This window comes from Rattus norvegicus, chromosome 10, assembly GCF_021556685.1.
Source record: "Rattus norvegicus strain SHRSP/BbbUtx chromosome 10, alternate assembly SHRSP_T2T, whole genome shotgun sequence".
Taxonomy (NCBI): domain Eukaryota; kingdom Metazoa; phylum Chordata; class Mammalia; order Rodentia; family Muridae; genus Rattus; species Rattus norvegicus.
In genome coordinates this window covers 6,594,886-6,614,862 of record NC_141543.1, presented here as the reverse complement: position 1 = coordinate 6,614,862, position 19,977 = coordinate 6,594,886, and the positions used below count along the sequence as shown (strand labels likewise).

The 19,977-nt window shown below is 43.0% G+C and overlaps 1 protein-coding gene and 1 pseudogene across 29 annotated transcripts in view; one reads left to right on the top strand and one right to left on the bottom strand.

The window, feature by feature from the left end:
* Abcc1 (ATP binding cassette subfamily C member 1) overlaps nucleotides 1-19,977 on the top strand; it is a 126,153-nt gene that overhangs the window by 15,873 nt on the left and 90,303 nt on the right. The gene's annotated exons all lie outside the window — the stretch shown is intronic.
* Nucleotides 14,005-14,860, bottom strand: Rps3a-ps8 (ribosomal protein S3a, pseudogene 8; annotated as a pseudogene). The gene has a single exon (XR_015631378.1). The product of XR_015631378.1 is annotated as a ribosomal protein S3a, pseudogene 8 (transcript).

Sequence of the window (19,977 nt, the reverse complement as noted above, 5' to 3'; positions counted from 1 at the left end):
TTCAGGGTGTAAGCCTGCCTGATTGGTTGCTATGTTAGTGTTAACTATGACTCTAAGAAGGGAATGTTATCTTCTTGGTGCTTTGTTGGTGATCCCCGCAGCAGGTGTTGTTAACTGCATTTAAATTCTTGCCTGTCCACCTGATTTCAGGGTGAGGGCTCCTTTCCTTTTCCATGCCCCTGTAAGTTTCCTTGTTTTTACCCTGCTCAGTTTCACAGCAGTGCCATGTTATAGACACCTATATCTTACTTTCTTCTTGTGTGTATTCAGTATGTGTGTGTGTGTGTGTGTGTGTGTGTGTGTGTGTGTGTGTGTGCAGGTGCATATGTACATGCATATAGAGGCTAGAGCTTATATTGAGAGTCTTAGTCACTATCTTATTTTTCGTGGTATGGTCTTTCCAATTTGTTTGTTTAGCTAGCCAACTTGCCCTGTGGATTTCTTTTAAGCTCTGGGATTATAGGAGGGGCTACCAGACCTGCCTGGCTTTTTATGAGTCCTGGGTATCCAAACTCTTACTTAGATCCCACTGAATCATCTCCCAGGTCCTGTATCTTGCTTTCTATCTTTTAGAATTGCATTTGGTTTTAGGAAGCAGAAAACCTAACTAGGGAACTTATTTATGCATGAAGGTATTCTCTTTTTATTTTTACATATCAGGAATCCCAACCTCTTATTGTTGGCTGGCATTGTTATCCTGGCCGTTTTCATTTTCTTTTCTTCCAGGCTCCGAAATGGTTGCTGTAGCTCTAACAAATACCTGTAGGTCTGAAGGAAGAACTACCTCCAGTCTCCTGTATTTCCTTTTATTTGTGAAAGCACAGGTCCTACCCAAAAAGGCCCTTTTGCCTGCAGTGCAGACTTCAGTTTCTGCTTTCTTGGCTGGAACTGTATTTACATGACCATTTCTGGCTGCACAGGAGGGGAAACTAGCATGTGGTTATGTGCTCTGTGGGAGCTAGCTAGGGGTGGTTGTTGAATAAGCATCCAGCGGTGTCTGCCACAGACATATCTACTTATTTCTTTTAGATTGTTGTTAACAATCTAATTTAATTAAAAAATTAATCCCAAAGGAAGTTTCCAGTTAGTTAAAATATCTGTGAGGGCTGGCAAGATGACTTAATGGGTGAGGGCACTTAACTGCTAAACCTGACAACCTGAGTTCAGTTCTGGGGACCTACAAAGTGCAAGGAGAGAACCAACTTCTGCAAAGGTGTCTTGATCTTCACATGTGTGCCATGGGATGTGTAGGCTCTCATGAGCAGGTGTGTGCGTGCGCACACACACACACACACACACCCACACACACCCCCACACCAGTGTTTTAAAACTTTGAAATATCTGTGAAGCTCAGGCTTGTCATATTTATGAGTTTACACAACAATGTTAAAGGGAATTAAGTTGCCCACTAGGATCCACAGTGTATTACTTCTGAATGCCCTCAAATTCTCAAATCCCTGAATGCTCAGTTTCCACATGTGAAATGATTTGGTATTTGCATAAAACCCACGTACATTCTCCCATATACTTTTAAGTTGACGGTAGAGGACTTGTAGCACTGAATGAAATGTGAATCCTGTTCTTTATTGTTTAAGGAATAATGACAAGAAAATAGTTCAGCACAATGCAATTTTATTATCAGATACAATATTAAACTTTTAAAAAACATTTTGTGTGTGTGTATGTTTATATGTAGAGATGAGTGGGCAACTTGAGGAAATCAATTTTATCCTATTATGTGGGTTCTGGGAATCCAACTCTGGTCATTAGGCTTGATGGCAGACACTGTTAACTGCTGAGACATCTCACTGGCCTTTATTTTCAGTGTGAAGTTAGTTGAATCTGAGGATGCAGGGCCTGTGGATGTGGAGTACTGAGTATATATCTGTACTGTAAAAAAACGGGAAAAACTCTGAAACTAGCCAGACTGCTCAGTATTCTCAGTGCTGTGCTGTTGTCTTAACCCAGGGGACACATGGTAGTTGGAGTAACTCTTTTGATGGTCCCAAGACAGGGTGAGGGGATAAGGCTGCTACTGATGTGTAGAGGGAATCACACATCAGGATAGCCTCAGACATTAGGAGTTCACAGTGAGGAGACCCATGGCTGGGCTCAGTGTCTCTGCTTCTGGGAACCAGAGGATTGGACAGTCACTTGACTTTGCATCTGTGCTTTGTCGACAATGTCATGCTAGTAGTCTGCTTGATTTGCAGGGTCTTGGAACTGCAGCAGTGTCAGTCCTGAGATAGGGTTAAGAACAAAGCATAGAAGTCAAGAAAGAGATCCCCAGGGCAATGTAGCTTGATAAACAAATTGGAAAGTTGTAGGTTCAATTATAGATTCAAGGAGTAAGATAGTGACTAAGAAAGACTCTAAATATCAACCTCTGGCCTCCATATACATGTGTGCTTATGCACCTGCATGTGCATACACACACACACACACACACACACACACACACACACACACACACACGCATGCGCACACACATACTACATACACACCAAAAAGTAAGATATAGGTGTTAGTATCATGACACTGCTAGTTGTGCAGTGAAACTGAGCAGGACAGAAACAAGGAAACTTACAGGGATATGGGAAAGAATGGAAACATGAAGACATTTTGTGACAGTGAGCTCATGTTAACAGGTGAGCCTTACCCTAGTACCCATGTTGGCAGGGATAGCAACAGCAGCTTTGGAGAACACTTCTTTCCTGGGGCCTGGTAGGAGCCACGTGCTGTGAGTGGCTGGTGGCTGGGTGACAGGGAGAGCTTGTTGCTGTCTCTTGGTCTGGGTTTGGCATAAACAAGCTGGCCTAGGCATGTGGCTGGTAGAGACAAGAAGACAGCTGGCATTGGAGACAGAGTGCAGCTGCTGGCAAGTCCTTGATCTGGCCAGGCAGGTACCTTGCCAATCACACTCAGCCTTTCCATTAAAGGTAATTGAGTGTCAGCGAGCAGCAGTGCAGAGGCAGGGCGTGTAGAATTCTATTGACTGAGAGGCAGTGGCTTTATTATTTCTTTCTCATTTTTTTCTTTTCCTTCCTTCTTTTGTGAGGTGTTGGGGCAAGCACTCTAACACCACTGAGTTACATCCCCAGCCCCTTTTCTGTTCTTTTAGGACAGGGTCTCACTACATTACCAAACTTAGGCATGAACTCAATTTGTAGCCTGCAGAAGACTTGAAACTTGTGATCCTCTTGCTTTCACAGTAGTTAGGATGATAGATGGCATCATCATGCTCAGTGCGGATTGCTTGGTATCTTGATCTGGAACCATGATGGAGAGTGATAGGTTTTCACAAGCCACTGAATTTGCTGGGATCACTCTCCTTGGTGTGCATCAGTCAGGCGTTTGTAATCTGTGCCTAAGTTTCTGCAGTGGACAATGAAAACAGCACTTACCTCGAAGGCTTGTGGTGGGATCAAACCATTTGATTAACCACCACATCTGGGTCACTTAAGGGCATATTATGATGGCCACTGGCAGAAATGTGAGCACTCTTGTCTTAAACATGAGAAGCTTCCTGGTGAGCTTGTCCCAAGCCTTTATCACAGGCTTTCCCTCTGATAAAGTGTCAATATCATGGCACTGCTAATTGTGCACTGAAACTGAGCAGGGCTGTTGCAGTAAATCTCCAATTCCAATAAGCCCGTGCAAAGAACACATAGCTCCGTTTTAATATTTATGAGCTGCATGCCTAGATTGGGCCGATATACTACTCTATCCCTAGCTATGAGATCCCTTGCTACTTATAGCTTCTCCAGGCCACATGCTTCTGCTTCATCTTCCTTTTTCCTCATCTTCCTTCATCTTCTTGTATCCCCTTCCTCCTCTAAAGCTTCCAGCCTCACCTTTCCCTTCAACTGCCCAATACAGGTTCAGCCTTTATTTGACCAGTTAAAATGGGGAGAAGGTTCATGTGGAGTCATCTGATTACATGATCAGCTCATCGGGGCAGCTCATCGGGGCAGCCCCTCTTGAGGAAGCAGAATTAGCAGCAAAATACAGACAGCACCAGGGCAGTCCACAACACAGGACAGAAATGAGGAAACTTACTGGGAGTTGGGAAAGGAGGTAGACATGAAGATATTTTGTGACAGTGGGTGCAGGGAGCTCACATTGAGATAATAGACAAGTCTTAAGTTTGTTCATCAGGTCACCACCCTAAAATCCTCACGCGTGAACTTTCTCCACCCTTCACGTGGCTGTTTTCTAGGGGTGCAGGAGGCCATAGTCCTTGCAGCATCGGGGTCTAGTTCTAGCTTGCATTGCTATCGTGTGATGTTGAGGGTTCGTCCTGGGTTGCTGGTGACAAGCACAGGCTGTGACTATGCTTGTGACTATGTCCAGGGTTTTGTTTTTGTTTTGAGACAGAATCTCGATATACAGCCGAGGCTGGTCTCAAACTTGATATCCCCCTGCCTTAATTGCTCCTATGTTGGGATAGCAGGTGTGTATTGCCAAGTTCAGCAAATTAAAAGTTGGAGTTCCTATAACTCATTTCACTTTTCCTAACAGAATATCAGGCCCAGGGCCTTGTGCTTGGTTTACTAGAATGACCAGGGGATTCCACAGAATTTGGTTCTAGGCTGTTATAGGTGCTTTGAGATAAGTGCCTGAAGAATCTGAGGGTAAAGTGGATTTTCCACTTTGTGCTTTGTAGCTGCTTTGCCCAGAAGGGTAAGACACAAATTCCTATCTAGATAGGGCCATTCCCAGAGCAGCATGGTCCAGACAGTTGTAGCTTTTCCTAACAGGAAGGAGCCTTTTCTTTTTTTTTTTTTTTTTTTTGGTTTTTTTTTTTTTTTTTTTTTTTTCTTGGAGCTGGGGACCGAACCCAGGGCCTTGCGCTTCCTAGGTAAGCGCTCTACCACTGAGCTAAATCCCCAGCCCCTTGAGCCTTTTCTTACATTTGAGCTGTCCCTGAAGTCAGGCCCTTCATAGGCACCTTTTGGATTGTCATTTTCCCATCACCACTTAGGCAGGCCTTAGTGTCTTCCTTTCTGAAGCTTGTTCTGACCTCTCAAGAGGAAGTAACAATGAGACAATCAGCTCCTTGGGGTCTCTGAGTTCCTGTCAGTTGTTATATCTACATATCTCTTTCCTGTGGCCTCAGGGAGGTGGTATGTGTTATGTGGTCCAGATGCCTGCTAGCATGTCTTGGTTTACTTTTCTCTAGGTGTCTGTCTCAGAGTCATCTGTGTATCTTGGTTTTCCCTTTTGTCAGTGTGAAGCTTAGGAACTAAGCAAAGTTTGGTGAGGCTGAGGGTCATATTTCCCACATTTTCTTTAGCTTATGAAGCAGGTATAGGTGGTTGAGATGGCTTAGAGGATAACGGTGCTTGCCTCTAACCTAACAACCTGGGTTTAATCTCCGACCCATGTAGTGGAAGGACAGAACTGACTCCTATTGTCTCCTGCCTTATACATACACATTGTAGTATATGTATCTCCCCCACCCCCCAGGACCCACCCATACACAGGAGAAAAAACAAAAATAAAAGAAACAGTTTTCAAGGAGTTTTTCATCATAGTTGGAGTAGAAAAGGCTAGCCACTACCCTATTGTGGGTCTGGTCAGTCCAGTGAGCAAGCACCCCTTTGCCTACCCCACTGCAGTGCAGGGAAGGGGTGCTCTTTGTGCTCAGGTGTGCATGGTCTTCTGTGGGCCAGGTGACAAATGGAAATATCAGAACTAGGTCCAGCCTTAGAGAGCTTCCCTATCATGTACACGGTCCTGGGATCAAACCCAGACAAACAAAGGCTGAGATGTAGCTCAGTATAGAGCACTTGTCTAGCATACATGAGGTCCTAGGTTCAATCCCCAGGACCACCACCCATTCCCCTCACCCCAAGAAGTGAGAGAGGTGGGGGTAAAGAAGGGAAAAAGATAATTGTGAAGTAGTCTCAAGTTCTATAGCAAGCATCTAGAAAGACTGAGTGCTGTCTCTGGAGAGTTCATCTAAGTCTTGTTGCTGCCTTATGGGTCTCCATGGGAACAAGATGTAGACAAACATTGGTGTTGATGGGAAGCTTTGGAATTCTAGACAGGTATTGTGTCCCTGTCTTGGTTTCTGACAAACGTAGAAAGTAAAAACAAAAGCAAAAGCAAACACACAGACAAATGGGGCTGAGGATGTAGCTTAGCTGCTAGAGTGGAATAGGATCCAGGTATCTTAGGGCTGCTCTGTTGCCTCCCTTCCCAATGTACCTGGCACACTACTGGAACTGAGGTAACGTCTGCTTTGTAGTTCAGGTTGTCTTTGAACTTAGTATCTTTCTGCCAAAACCTCCTAGATTACTGTGATTGTCGACCTATTCTTTATGCCTGGTGGGGCTATTCATTCATTAAGCAAGAGGCCAGCAAATATGGGAAGGCAGAACAGGAGGTGGGTATGGAAGTTGGAGTTGTATGCCTGGGCTCATGCTGAAGCAAGGGCCAGTTTGAGTCATGTTCGTCTTGCCAGCTCCTATTATAGGAGTTCTGAGGAGACTGCAGCCTGTCCTTGCCTAGGGCTCTTTTCTTGATTTACCAGGTGCTTGATCTACACATCAGGCAAGGGAATTTGGGTTGTTTTCTTGGTGGTGACAGTGACTATATTTCCCATCATTCCTTAAGAGGAGCCAGGATTTCAGAGCTTCTCTTTGCATTTGAGGAGTTGAAGCTTGGGTGCCTAATAAGGGTATTTTTGAAAAATGTGGACTTTTAAGGACAGTTAGGGATGGATTTATGATCAGGTAGGGTTCCTCAGTCAGTGTTGGTGACACTTGGGTTTGCTTGCTGGCCTGCTCTGTGTATTGGATTTACTCAAATAACTTCTACCCATAAAATGCGTGATACAATCCTTCGATACCTCATTTTTTTTTTTTTTTTGTTAGTTTTTTCAGAGCTGGGGACCGAACCCAGGGCCTTGTGCTCGCTAGGCAAGCGCTCTACCACTGAGCTAAATCCCCAACCCCTCGATACCTCATTTTGACAACCAGAAGTCTTTTCAAGCAATGTCAGATGTCACTTGGCCCCTAGTTTGAAAAGCAATGTTTTAAATCATATGTTGAGGGACAGGACAGGGTTTTGACTCATTGATGGAGGGCATGCCTAGTCACTGTGAGGTCCTGAGTTTGATACCTAGCACCAAAAAAAAAAAAAAAAAACAAAACAAAACAAAAAAAAAAAAAACAAAAAAACCCCCAAAAAACTCCAAATAACAGACCATCATTCCCATGGCTCAGTGCTGGCTCCTTACCTTTAGGAATGATGCTCAGGCAATAGATGAATGCCTGTTCCCTGTCCCTGCTCTGTCCCCAGACACACTCCTGTGGTTGGTACATGTTTGACATCCCAGTTCCCAGGTGGTGCCAGAGAGTTTAGTGATAATCAAGGGTCTGACTTAACAAAGAGACAGGAGGGTGCCTCTTGCCTTTGAGTGCTTGGCTTGCACATCTGGCGTGAGGATTTAGGTGCTTGCTGGGCCAGGACGGCGACGTTTCTACCACTTCCTGGCTCTCCTTGGTTCAAAGTCTGGCTGTGTCTTAGTGAGTGTTTATGGGCTTTATTCTTAGTTCTGATGAGTCAGAGGTCGCAGGAGGGTAGCTGGCAGCAGGCAGGTGGCGTTGCATGTCACCAGAGCCTTTCTTGACTCTGGGCCTAATGTTATATTAAGGAGAGGGACTCTAGTCTCCTACTCTTTACAGGATTGTCATAGGAAACAACACCCCATGCATTCTCTTTAAGTAGGACTGTGTCCTGAAGCTCAGAGCATCCCAAGTCAGCTACCTCTTGACACCTTTCCTCAGGTGCGATTCTCTTCTGCCCCTTGGCCAGGTAACCACACCTGACCTATGTCTGCTATGAGCTGGGCTCTTGCCCAGAGTCAGAGAAGGGCTTGGAGAGTTCTGCAGCCAGATCCCTACATGTGGCTCCGGGACTTGGAGCCTGCAGTTTCTCCTCTTTGTCCTTATGTCACTTTCTGTGAAGCTTAGGATTCAGTGGAAAAATGGAGGGCTGTACATGATTCTTGAACATAGCACTTGGCCTAAAGTCTGTGTGTATGAAGAACTATTCTCAGGTTGTCTCTGATCTTGCTAGCCTAATCCCTAGGCTTGGACCTGCCCTTATCCTGAAGTTGTTCCTCATGGGTCCTCTTGAGCTCTCTTGGGAACAATTAGAATCTGATTCAAAGCAGGCCCCATCCCCTGCCATCTCTGACATTGCTCATTCTTGCTTAGGGGCCAGTGTTTGGAGTATTCATGAATCTGAGCTAGTACATGGCTTGTCTGCTCTGCACAGGTGAACTTGAACTCTGTAAAGCCAAAGGGTATTTATTGGCCATCCAGTGGCATCTAGTCCCAGGAATCTATCATGTATAGATTGCTGAAGTTGGGGTGTTGCAACCTTTAGAGTACCAGCATTGAGTTTTAAGATAAGCGATAGGGGCTCAGGTTTAGATTCCTGGCTCTCTATTCCTGGGCAGTGTATGTGAATAATCTAAACATCCTATCTGAAAAAGAACAAAGTAGGTTTTTTTCTTTCTTTTTTTCTTTTTCTGTTTTGTTTTGCATTTCATTTTGCAAGTCTGAGTGTTGAATTCAGGGATTCATGTGCTAGATAAAAACCACTGAGCTACATGCTTAGCCCTTTTTTCCAACTCATATTACCCTTGCCTCAGCCTCCCCAGTGCTGAAATGATGTCCTCATTTGTTATACCAATTCTGGAGGCAATAGGAAGGTAGTTCAGACTGGTGCTGGGGGAACCAGAGTTCCCACCCCCTGGCCACACTGGCTTTTGTCATTGGCACTGGCCAGTACTAGCTCTCTGGTTTGTTTCTACCTCAGAAAGGTCAACTTTTCAGCTCTGCTGCTGTTTGATTTTTTTTTTTTTTTTGGTTCTTTTTTTTGGAGCTGGGGACCGAACCCAGGGCCTTGCGCTTCCTAGGCAAGCGCTCTACCACTGAGCTAAATCCCCAACCCCGTGCTGTTTGATTTTTAAATGTGAATTGAAGCTGTTGCTGGAATTTTAGATGTAATATACAGAGAGAAAAATATAAACAGGACCAAAGATTATAAATTCCAAGCCCCAAGTTCCCAACCTTTGGCTTCAGGTCAACTTTCCAACCAGTCAGCTCCTTGGTCTCTTCTTTGACTGCCTAAGAATATTTCTGCCTGGGCTGGAGAGATGGCTCAGTGGTTAAGAGCACCGACTGCTCTTCCCAAGGTCCTGAGTTCAAATCCCAGCAACCACATGGTGGCTCACAACCATCTGAAATGAGTCTGATGCCCTCTTCTGGTGTGTCTGAAGATAGTGACAGTGTAATCATAATATATAATAAATAAATAAAATGTTAAAAAAAAAAGAATATTTCTGCCTAGCCATGTGTGTCTTTTTAGGTTGATTTTAATTGCTTAATTATTACTTATTTATTTTGTAAACTTTATCTTGTTATGTAATCTAGGCAGTCTTTGACCTCCTTATCTTCTTGCCTTAGCTTCCCAAGTGCTGGAATCATACCAGAGTTCACTATAGTGCTCAACTCTATGGCTCAACTCTATTTTGTCAGTGTGTCTCACACTCACGAACATTGAGATAGGATCTCTTACCTTCAGCTCCCTCAGCTCATGCTTACTGAGCCTACAGTTACACACTGCTGCATTTGGGTTTTTGTGTGGGTGCTGGGGATCAGACTCAGATCCTCGTCTTTTCATGGCAAGCACATTACCCACAATTACCAACCCTCTCCAGCTCATACTGACTTTAAATGGGATAGTAGTACACATAACTGATAAACAACACAGATGTTTCTATGTCTAGACACACATATATGCCTTCAGGCTTCTGACTGGATATTTGCCTGCATGTTATATGCTTGGGTCTCAATTTTTGTCCCCTGAAAATGGGTCTTAGGGGAAGACAAGGTTTCATTCCGTAACCACATTGGCCTCAAACTCAGGGCCATCTTCCTGTCGTTGCTTTGTAGCATCTGAAATTAAAGGCATGTACCAGCATGTTCCATTCATAAAAATGGTTTTTACGATTATACCTTGTTTACCTGACTGGGTTTTTGAGGATTTGGGTGTGACATTAGTAGCCAAACATGGTGGTGCACACCTGTAATCCTAATACAGGGAGGGTGGAGTGTTTAGGTAGGCAGATCTTCTGAGACTCACCTCTTACACCATGGCCTCTGTCTAGAAAAGGTCTAATGTGGTCTCAGGTACTTAGAGCAGAACCTGACAAGCAGCCACATCAGTAAAGGCATGGTTTATTCATTCTATACATTATTTAAAAAAAAATTTATTAGATATATTTCTTTAATTACATTTCAAACTTTATTCCCCTTCCCGGTTTCCTGTTCAAAAGCCCCCATTCCCTCCCCTCTCCCTCCCCCCATACAGGTATTCCCCCCTATACATCCCCCTTATTGCTCCTCCACCCCCATACTGCCCTGCACTGAGTCCAACATTGGCAGGACCAAGGGCTTCCCCTTCCACTGGTGCCCCAACAAGGCTATTCTCTGCTACATATGCAGTTGGAGCCCTGGGTCAGTCCATGTAGTGGTTTAGTCCCTGGAAACTCTGGTTGGTAGGCATTGTTGTTCTTTCCTTCTTTCTTCCTTCCTTTCTTCCTTCCTTTCTTCCTTCCTTCCTTCCTTCCTTCCTTCCTTCCTTCCTTCCTTCCTTCCTTCCTTTCTTTCTTTCTTTCTTTCTTTCTTTCTTTCTTTCTTTCTTTCTTTCTTTCTTTCTTTTTCCTTCGGAGCTGGGGACCGAACCCAGGGCCTTGCGCTTGCTAGCCTAGCGCTCTACCACTGAGCTAAATCCCCAACCCCGGCATTGCTGTTCTTATGGGGTTGCAAGCTCCTTCAACTCTTTCAATAATTCCTCTAATGCCCCCCAAGGGGGTCCTATTCTCAGTTCAGTGGTTTGCTGCTAGTATTGACCTCTGTATTGGACATGCTTGGGATGTGTCTCTCAGGAGAGCTCTATATCCAGTCCCTTTCAGCATGCATTTTCTAGCTTCATCAATCTCATCTTGTTTTGGTAGCTATATATGTATGGGCCACATGTGGGTCAGGCTCTGAATGGCCATTCCTTGAGTTGCTGCTCTAAACTTTGCTTCCATATCCCCTCCTATGAATATTTTTCCCCCTTTTAAGGAGAAGAAGTGGGAGCATCCGCATTTTGGTGTTCTTTCTTCTTGAGCTTCCTGTGGTTTGTGGATCGCATCTTGGGTAATTCAAGCTTTTTGGCTAATATCCTTTTATCAGTGAGTGCATACCAAATGTGTTTTTCTGTGATTGAGTAACCTCACTCAGGATGATATTTTCTAGTTCATTCCATTTGCCTATGAATTTCATGAAGTCATTGTTTTTGTACCACATTTTTTGAATCCATTCCTCTGTTGAAGGGCATCTAGATTCTTTCCAGCTTCTGGCTATTATAAATAAGACTGCTATGAACATAGTGGACCATGTGTCTTTGTTTTATGTTGGACCATCTTTTGGGTATTTGCCCAAGAGAGGTATAGCTGAGTCCTCTGGTAGTGGAATGTCAAATTTTCTGAGGAACCTCCAGACTGATTTCCAGAATGGTTGTACCAGTTTGCAATCCCACCAACAATGGAGAAGTGTTCCTCTTTTTCCATATCCTCGCCAGTATCTGCTGTCACCTGAGTTTTTTATCTTAGCCATTCTGATTGGTATGAGGTGGAATTTCAGGGTTGTTTTGATTTGCATTTCCCTGATGACTAAGGATGTTGAACATTTCTTTAGGTGTTTCTCAGCCATTAGGCATTCCTCAGCTGTGAATTCTTTGTTTAGCTCTGAACCCCATTTTTTTTTTTTTTTTGGTTCTTTTTTTCGGAGCTGGGGACTGAACCCAGGGCTTTGCGCTTCCTAGGCAAGCGCTCTACCACTGAGCTAAATCCCCAACCCCTGAACATTTCTTTAGGTGCTTTTTGGCCATTCAATATTCCTCAGCTGAAAATTCTTTGTTTAGCTCGGAACCCCATTTTTAATGGGGTTATTTGGCTCTCTGGAGTCTTAACTTCTTGAGTTCTTTGTATATTTTGGATATTAACCCTCTATCAGATGTAGAATTGGTAAAGATCTTTTCCCAATCTGTTGGTTGCCGTTTTGTCCTAATGACAGTGTCTTTTGCTTTACAAAAGCTTTACATTTTTATGAGGTCCCATTTGTCGATTCTTGATCTTAGAGGATGAGCCTTTGGTGTTTTGTTCAGGAAATTTTCCCCAGTGCCCATGTGTTTGAAATTCTTCCCCACTTTTTCTTCTATTAGTTTGAGTGTATCTGGTTTGATTTGGAAGTCCTTGATCCACTTGGACTTAAGCTTTGTACATGGTGATATGAATGGATCGATTTGCATTCTTCCACATGCTGACCTCCAGTTGAACCAGCACCATTTGTTGAAAATGCTATCTTTCTTCCATTAGATGGTTTTAGCTCCTTTGTCAAAGATCAAGTGACTATTTTACAATTCTGTTCCACTGATCTATCTGCCTGTCTCTGTACCAATACCATACAGTTTTTATGACTGTTGTTCTGTAATACTGCTTGAAGTCAGGGATGGTGATTCCCTCATAAGTTTTTTTATTGTGGAGTATAGTTTTCGCTATCCTGGGTTTTTTGTTATTCCAAATGAATTTCCAGATTGCTCTTTCTATCTCTGTAAAGAATTGAGTAGGAATTTTGATGGGGATTGCATTGAATCTGTAGATTGCTTTTGGCAAAATGGCCATCTTTACTATATTAATCCTGCCAATCCATGAGCATGGAATATCTTTCCATTTGCTGAGATCTTCCTCAATTTCTTTCTTCAGAGACTTGAAGTTCTTGTCATACAGATCTTTCACTTGCTTGGTTAAAGTCACACCAAGATATTTTTATATTACTTGGGGGGACTATTGTGAAGGGTGTCATTTCCTTAATTTCTTTCTTAACCTGTTTATCCTTTGATAGAGGAAGGCTACTGATTTGTTTGAGTTAATTTTATACCCTCACACTTTGCTAAAGTTGTTTATCAGGTTAAGTAGTTCTCTGGTGGTCTGGTGGTGGTTTTTGGGGTCACTTAAGTACACTATCATGTCATCTGCAAATAGTGATATTTTGATTTCTTCCCTTCCAATTTGTATCCCTTTGACTTCCTTTCACTGTCTGATTGCTCTGGCTAGGACATCATGTAGTATATTGAATAAGTAGGGAGAGAGTGGGCAGCCTTGTCTAGTCCTTGATTTTAGTGGGATTGCTTCAAGTTTTCTCTCCATTTAGTTTGACATTAGCTACTGGTTTGCTTTTACTATGTTTAGATATGGGCCTTGAATTCTTGATCTTTCCAGGCCTTTTATTATTAAGGGGTATTGAATTTTGTCAAATGCTTTCTCAGCATCTAATGAAATGATCATGTGGTTCTTATCTTTGAGTTTGTTTATATAGTGGATTACATTGATGAATTTTAGTATCCATCCCTGCATCCCCGGGATGAAGCCTACTTGATCATGATGGATGATCATTTTGATGTGTTCTTGGATTCAGTTTGCAAGAATTTTATTGAGTATTTTTGCATCAGTATTCATAAGGGAACATGGTCTGAAGTTCTCTTTCTTTGTTGGGTCTTTTTGCGATTTAGTTTTAAGCATAATTGTGGCTTCACAGAAGGAATTCGGTTTCAATGTTGTGGAATAGTTTGGACAGTATTGGTATGAAGTCTTCTATGAAGGTCTGATAGAATTGTGCACTGAATCCATATGGACCTGGGCTCTTTTTGGTTGGGAGACTTTTAATGCTTCTATTTCTTTAGGAGTTATGGGGTTGTTTAGATGGTTTGTTTGTTCCTGATTTAACTTTGGTACCTGGTATCTGTCTAGGAAATTGTCCATTTCCTCCAGGTTTTCCAGTTTTGTTAAATATAGGCTTTTGTAGTAGGATCTGATGAGTTTTTGAATTTCCTCTGATTCTGTTGTTATGTCTCCCTTTTTTTTTTTTCCATCACAAATAGGACTTTTTATTTGTCGCTATTAAAAATCTGGATTTTAAACGGATTCTTGGACTGGTGGTTCATAGCCATCAGCTCGTTCAACCTTAGCACCTGTCTCATCACCAGTTGTTTTGCCAGAACTACCGCCTTCACCATGGAGCTCCATGAGTTTTCCCAATTCAAACTTGGGTTTCTTCAGCATTTTGACTTTCCTAACAAAAACATCATGGAGAGGATAGATGGACTGGCAAGCCTTCTCTATGTCTTTCCCAATGCTGTCTGGAATCAGTTTATTAACTACTTCCTTCAAGTCATTTGTCTGCACTTCTCAGGTCATGATCTCCATCATCTTCTTGCGGATCTGGCAGACCTGCTGGTGCTGCGCATAGGATGTCTTTCTAATCTGGTTGTTACGTTTTTTAGTGAAACCAACACAGAAAAGTCGGAGCAAATACCCATCGGTCGTCTTCACATCAACATGAGCTTCAATCATGGTCTGCCACTTTTTGACCATGGAGCACATTTTGTCCCGGGTAAGATCCATGCCATGGAAGTTAGTCAGACAGTTTTTGCCCTGAACATCCTCAGTAATTAGCTTGAACTTTCTAAATGCAACTTCATCATTCTGTAGATCTGCAAGACACACTTCAAACACACGACCCTTGAGGCCATCAGATGCAATTTTGGTTCCTTGAGTCCTTGTAACTAGTGTTTTCCCGATGTTCCTAATATTGAACATTGCTGGAGCTTTCACATCATACCAGTCTTTCTTAGAAAATGGATCAACCACTTTCTTCTTGGCCCCCTTTTTGCCACCTTTCGTCAGGCGCTAGTTCTTCCCGACCGCCATGGTGCTGCTCTGAGAGCCAAAAGGTATGTCTCCCTTTTCATTTCTGATTTTGTTAATTTGGACACACTCTCAGTGCCCTCTGGTTAGTCTGGCTAAGGGTTTATCTATCTTGTTGATTTTCTCAAAGAACTAGCTCCTGGTTTTGTTGATTCTTTGTATAGTCATTTTCATTTCTACTTGGTTGATTTCATCCCTGAATTTGACTATTTCCTGCCTTCTACTCCTCTTGGGTTTATTTATTTCTTTTTGTTCTGGAGCTTTTTGGTATGCTGTCAAGCTGCTGACATATGCTCTCTCCTGTTCCTTTTTGCACATACTCAGAGCTCTGAGTTTTCCTCTTAGTACCGCTTTAATTGTGTCCCATAGGTTTGGGAATGTGTACGTATATTATCATTAAATCTTAAGAAGTCTTTAATTTCTTTATTTCTGCCTTGACCAAGTTGTCTTTGAGTAGAGCATTGTTCAACTTCCATATATATGTGGACTTTCTGTCATTTTTGTTGTTATTTAAGACCAGTCTTAGTGCCTGGTGTTCTGATAGGATGCATGGCATTATTTCTATCTTCCTGTATCCGTTGAGTCCTGTTTTGTGACCGATTATATGGTCAGTTTTGGAGAAGGGTCCATGAGGTGCTGAGAAGAAGGTATATCCTTTTGTTTTAGGGTGGGGTGTTATATAAATATCTGTTAAATCCATTTGGTTCATAACTTCTGTTAGTTTCTCCATGTCTCTGTTCAATTTCTGTTCCCCTGATCTGTCTAGTGATGAGAGTGGGGTGTTGAAATCTCCTACTATTATCATGTGATGTGCAATGTGTGCTTTAGTAAGGTTTCTTTTATGAATGTAGGTGCCCTTGCATTTGGAGCATAGATATTTAGGATTGAGAGTTCATCTTGGTGGATTTTTCCTTTGATGTATATGAAGTGTCCTTCCTTATCTTTTTAAATGACTTTTGGTTGAAAGTCAATTTTATTTGACATTAGAATGGCAACTCCAGCTTGTTTCTTCGGGCCATTTGCATGGAAAGTTGTTTTCCAGCCATTTACTCTGAGGTAGTGTCTGTCTTTGTCTTTGAGGTGTGTTTCCTGCATGCAGCAAAATGCTGGGTCCTCTTTACGTATCCATTTTGTTAGTCTATGTCTTTTTATTGGGGAATTGAGTCTGTTGATGTTGAGAGATATTAAGGAATAGTGATTTTTTGCTTCTTATTTTCATTGTTTGAGGTGGAATTGTGTTTGTCTCTCTTTTGGTTTCATTGCAAGGAAATTATATTCTTGCTTTCTGTTTGGTGTAGTTTCTCTCCTTGTTTTGGAGTTTTCCATCTCTTATCCTTTGTAGGGCTATATGTGTTGAAAGATATTGTGTAAATCTGGTTTTGTCATGGAATATCTTGGTTTCTCAATCAATGTTAATTGAGAGTTTTGCTGGATACAGTAACTTGGACTGGCATTTGTGTTCTCTTAGGGTCTGTATGACATCTGTCCAGGATCTTCTGACTCTTTTTTTTTTTTTTTTTCCGGAGCTGGGGACCGAACCCAGGGCCTTGCGCTTGCTAGGCAAGTGCTCTACCACTGAGCTAAATCCCCAACCCCTCTTCTGACTTTCATAGTCTCTGGTGAGAAGTCTGGTGTAATTCTTATAGGTCTACCTTTATATGTCACTTGACCTTTTTCCCTTACTGCTTTTAATATTCTTTGTGTTTTGCATTTGGTGTTTTAACTATTAGAATTTCTCTTCTGGTCCAATCTATTTGGACTTCTGTAGGCTTCTTGTATATTTATGGGCATCTCTTTCTTTAGGTTAGGGAAGGTTTCTTCTATAGTTTTTTTTTTTGGGTTCTTTTTTTTTCGGAGCTGGGGACCGAACCCAGGGCCTTGCGCTTCCTAGGAAAGCGCTCTACCACTGAACTAAATCCCCAGCCCCTCTTCTATAGTTTTGTTGAATATATTTACTGGCCCTTTAAGTTGGGAATCTTCACTTTCTTCTATACCTGTTATTCTTAGGTTTGATCTTCTCATTGTGTCCTGGATTTCCTCTATGTTTTGCTTTAGGAGCTTTTTGCATTTTATATTATCTTTGACAGTTGTGTCGATGTTTTCTATGAAATCTTCTGCCCTTGAGATTCTCTCTTCTATCTCTTGTATTCTGTTGGTGATGCTTGTATTTACGGCTCCTTGTCTCTTCTTTTGGTTTTCTATATCCAGGGTTGTCTCCCTTTGTGCTTTCTTTGTTGTTTCTATTTCCATTTTCAATTCCTTCACCTGTTTGGTTGTGTTTTCCTGTAATTCTGTCAGGGATTTTTATGTTTCCTCTCTAAGGGCTTCTACTTGTTTACTTTTGTTTTCTTGCATTTCTCTAAGGGAATTCTTCATGTCTTTCTTAAAGTCCTCCATCATTATTGAAAAATGTGATTTTAAATCTAAATCTTTCTTTTCTGGTGTGTTTGGATATTTGGTATTTTCTTTGGTTAGAGAACTGGGCTCTGATGATGCCAAGCAGTCTTGGTTTATGTTGCTTAGGTTCCTGCGCTTGCCTCTAGCCATTGGGTTGTCTCTGGTGTTTGCTCGTCTTGCTGTTTCTGGGAGTGACTTGACCCTGCTGTAGGCCTCTGTGTCAGCACTCCTGTAGAACTGTTTCCCTGTTTCCTTTCAGTCTTTCCTGAGAACAGGTGCTCTGACTTCTGGTGTGTCGGCGCTCCTGGAGACTGTCTTCCAGCTCTAGGGACAGGCAGGAATCGAAGGGTCCTGCCCCTGATTGCTCCTGTAGGTCCTTGCACCCCGCAGGCACAGTTGGCATTATGTGATTCTCTCTTGGGTTTGGACTGTGGGCAGAGGGTATTCTCAGGATACTTCTCAGGAGTATCCACAGTTCTGAGGGTCTAGCTCTCTTCCCCAGGGGATTTGGTTGCAGGGAGCTGTTTGGCCAGTTCTGTTCAGTACTGGGGGCAGAGCAGAACTGTAGGTGCCAGTGGCTGTCTGTTCCTATATCCCTGTATCCAGAGTCACTGTTCAGTTTCCCCTTGGACCAGGGATGTGGGCCAAGGTGTGCAGAGGTGACAATCTGTCCTGCGGCCTTAGAATGTCTGCACTCCTGGGTGGTCTGCCATCTTCCCTACGGGATTTTCCATTCTATACATTCTATAGATGGATTTTTATTTCCTCTTCCTCTTTTTTTTTTTTTTTTGAAAAAAAAGAGGCTTAAATAATTCAGACTTGAACTTTTACCTGAACCACATTCCCAGGTTCTGTCTGTTTTATTTCCTTCTGGGATTTGCTTAAGGTGCTTTTCTCTCCGTTTGCTTGGTGCCTCCCCTGTCCCTGGTTAAGAGAGAGAAGAGAAAAGAAAAATATGAGAGTGTACTGATAAAGATACCTGTCTCAAAAAAACCAAAAGAACCCTGCATGACAGAATTTTATAGGCACATAAATTCTTAGGGCTGGGTTGAATGCAAGGGGACACACATTGCAGGGTGATCAACTTGATGGTGGAATAGAGTGTTCATTCAGTAGCCTGGGTCACATAGACCTATCTCCAGCTGGGTTTGTGTCAGGGCAGTCAGGTCCCTGGAGAGTTCTGAGCTAAATCAGGTTTGAGTTCTGAGGATCTCTGGTTAAGAGAGAGCCCTGGGGAAGGAAGACCAGGTGATTGGAGTCTTGGGTTGGTGACAGTGAATCCTTTGCACAGGCCTAGAAGCCTAGAAGTGGCAGCCACAGTTCTTGCCTTCTATAGTAGCTGATGTTGAGGCTGGATGAAGCAAATATTGAGAGGCTCCACATCTTGTCCCAGCTGTGCTCAGGGCCACTGTGGGCTGTGAGGAGAGATGGCTGCTGAGACGGCTGGCTCTCCCTGGCTGTAGGTTCATGTTCCCAGTTTTCCCTTTGGAAGTCCCTTCCTGCCCCTTCTGGCACATCTCTGAGGCAAGGCATACATCTTTGCATTTCCCCTTCTTCAGGGAAATGCTCTCTTCTGTACCTCTCTTTCTTTCCTGAAGGCATTTCAGCTGATATGCCTTGTGCAGGAGCTAATCTCTAGCCTGAGCCTTTCCTGCTCCTTAGACATTGTCTGCACCAGTGGTGTGTGGCTATGGTGACAGTGGCTTTTAGTAGCCCTGTGGGATTAAGCTCTTCTGTATACTACCTCCTTGGTTCTTGCCAGAATCTTCCAGGCCTTTCATCTTTCTGACCAACATATTGAAAATCAGCTGAAGCTCATAGGACATCACATGAGGTTAAGGTCTTAAGTTGGAGTCCACATTCATCTGGTCTGAAAGCCAGGGCTCTATCTGGGCTGCTGCTGACTAAGAAAACCATGGACTGTTGCTAAAACAAAACACAAAAAAACAAAAAACAACCCAACCAATCATCCAACCATGGGAGTAGAGATAGCTCAGTCAGTAAAGTGTTTGCTATGTAAGTTTGAGGACTTGAGTTCAAACCCTGGTAACCAAGTAAAAAGCCAAGTGTGTTGGTGGGAGTTTGCAATCCCAGTTCTGATGAGTTGCAGACAAGAGAATGCTAATTGGTGAGCTCCAGGAAGGTGACCTTTGGCATCCATACACACATGTGCACATTCACATATACATATAGTAACACACACTATAGGGAATAGTGCTGGAGAGGGAAGAGGTGGGTTTAGATGTTAGTTTACTTAACCATTACCAGCTACCTGCTAGGTGAGGGCGGGGAGTGTCAAAGTCAGTGAATACTGAGGCCTGAGTGTGGAGTTCCTAGTGCCCCTGCTTATCTGTGGCTCTTGGATGCGTTCTCAGTGTGCCTCATCCTGGAAATGGATTATAATGAGTTCTACAGGAAAGCAATTGAGTTATCACCTGAGCCATTTCCCCAGTCCACCTGTGCCATCTATTGATACAAGGATGTGAGTCTGAGTCTTCCTTCAAGTATTCAATAGTGGACTACCTTGTTTACTTCATTTGTCATAAAGAAAGGAAGTTAAACTTTGGTGGGAGATCTGCCCCTGTAGGACTGCAAGACTCAGAATCTTGTGAATACCTGGGGCTTGGGAGGTGGCTGCTCTGTGTAAGCCCATGGAGCTTGTTTTGAAGGTTTTGTTTGTCTTTGTTATACACCCCTCCTCCCTATACCAGGAATAGAATCCAGGGCCTTGTGCACTGTAGTCAAGG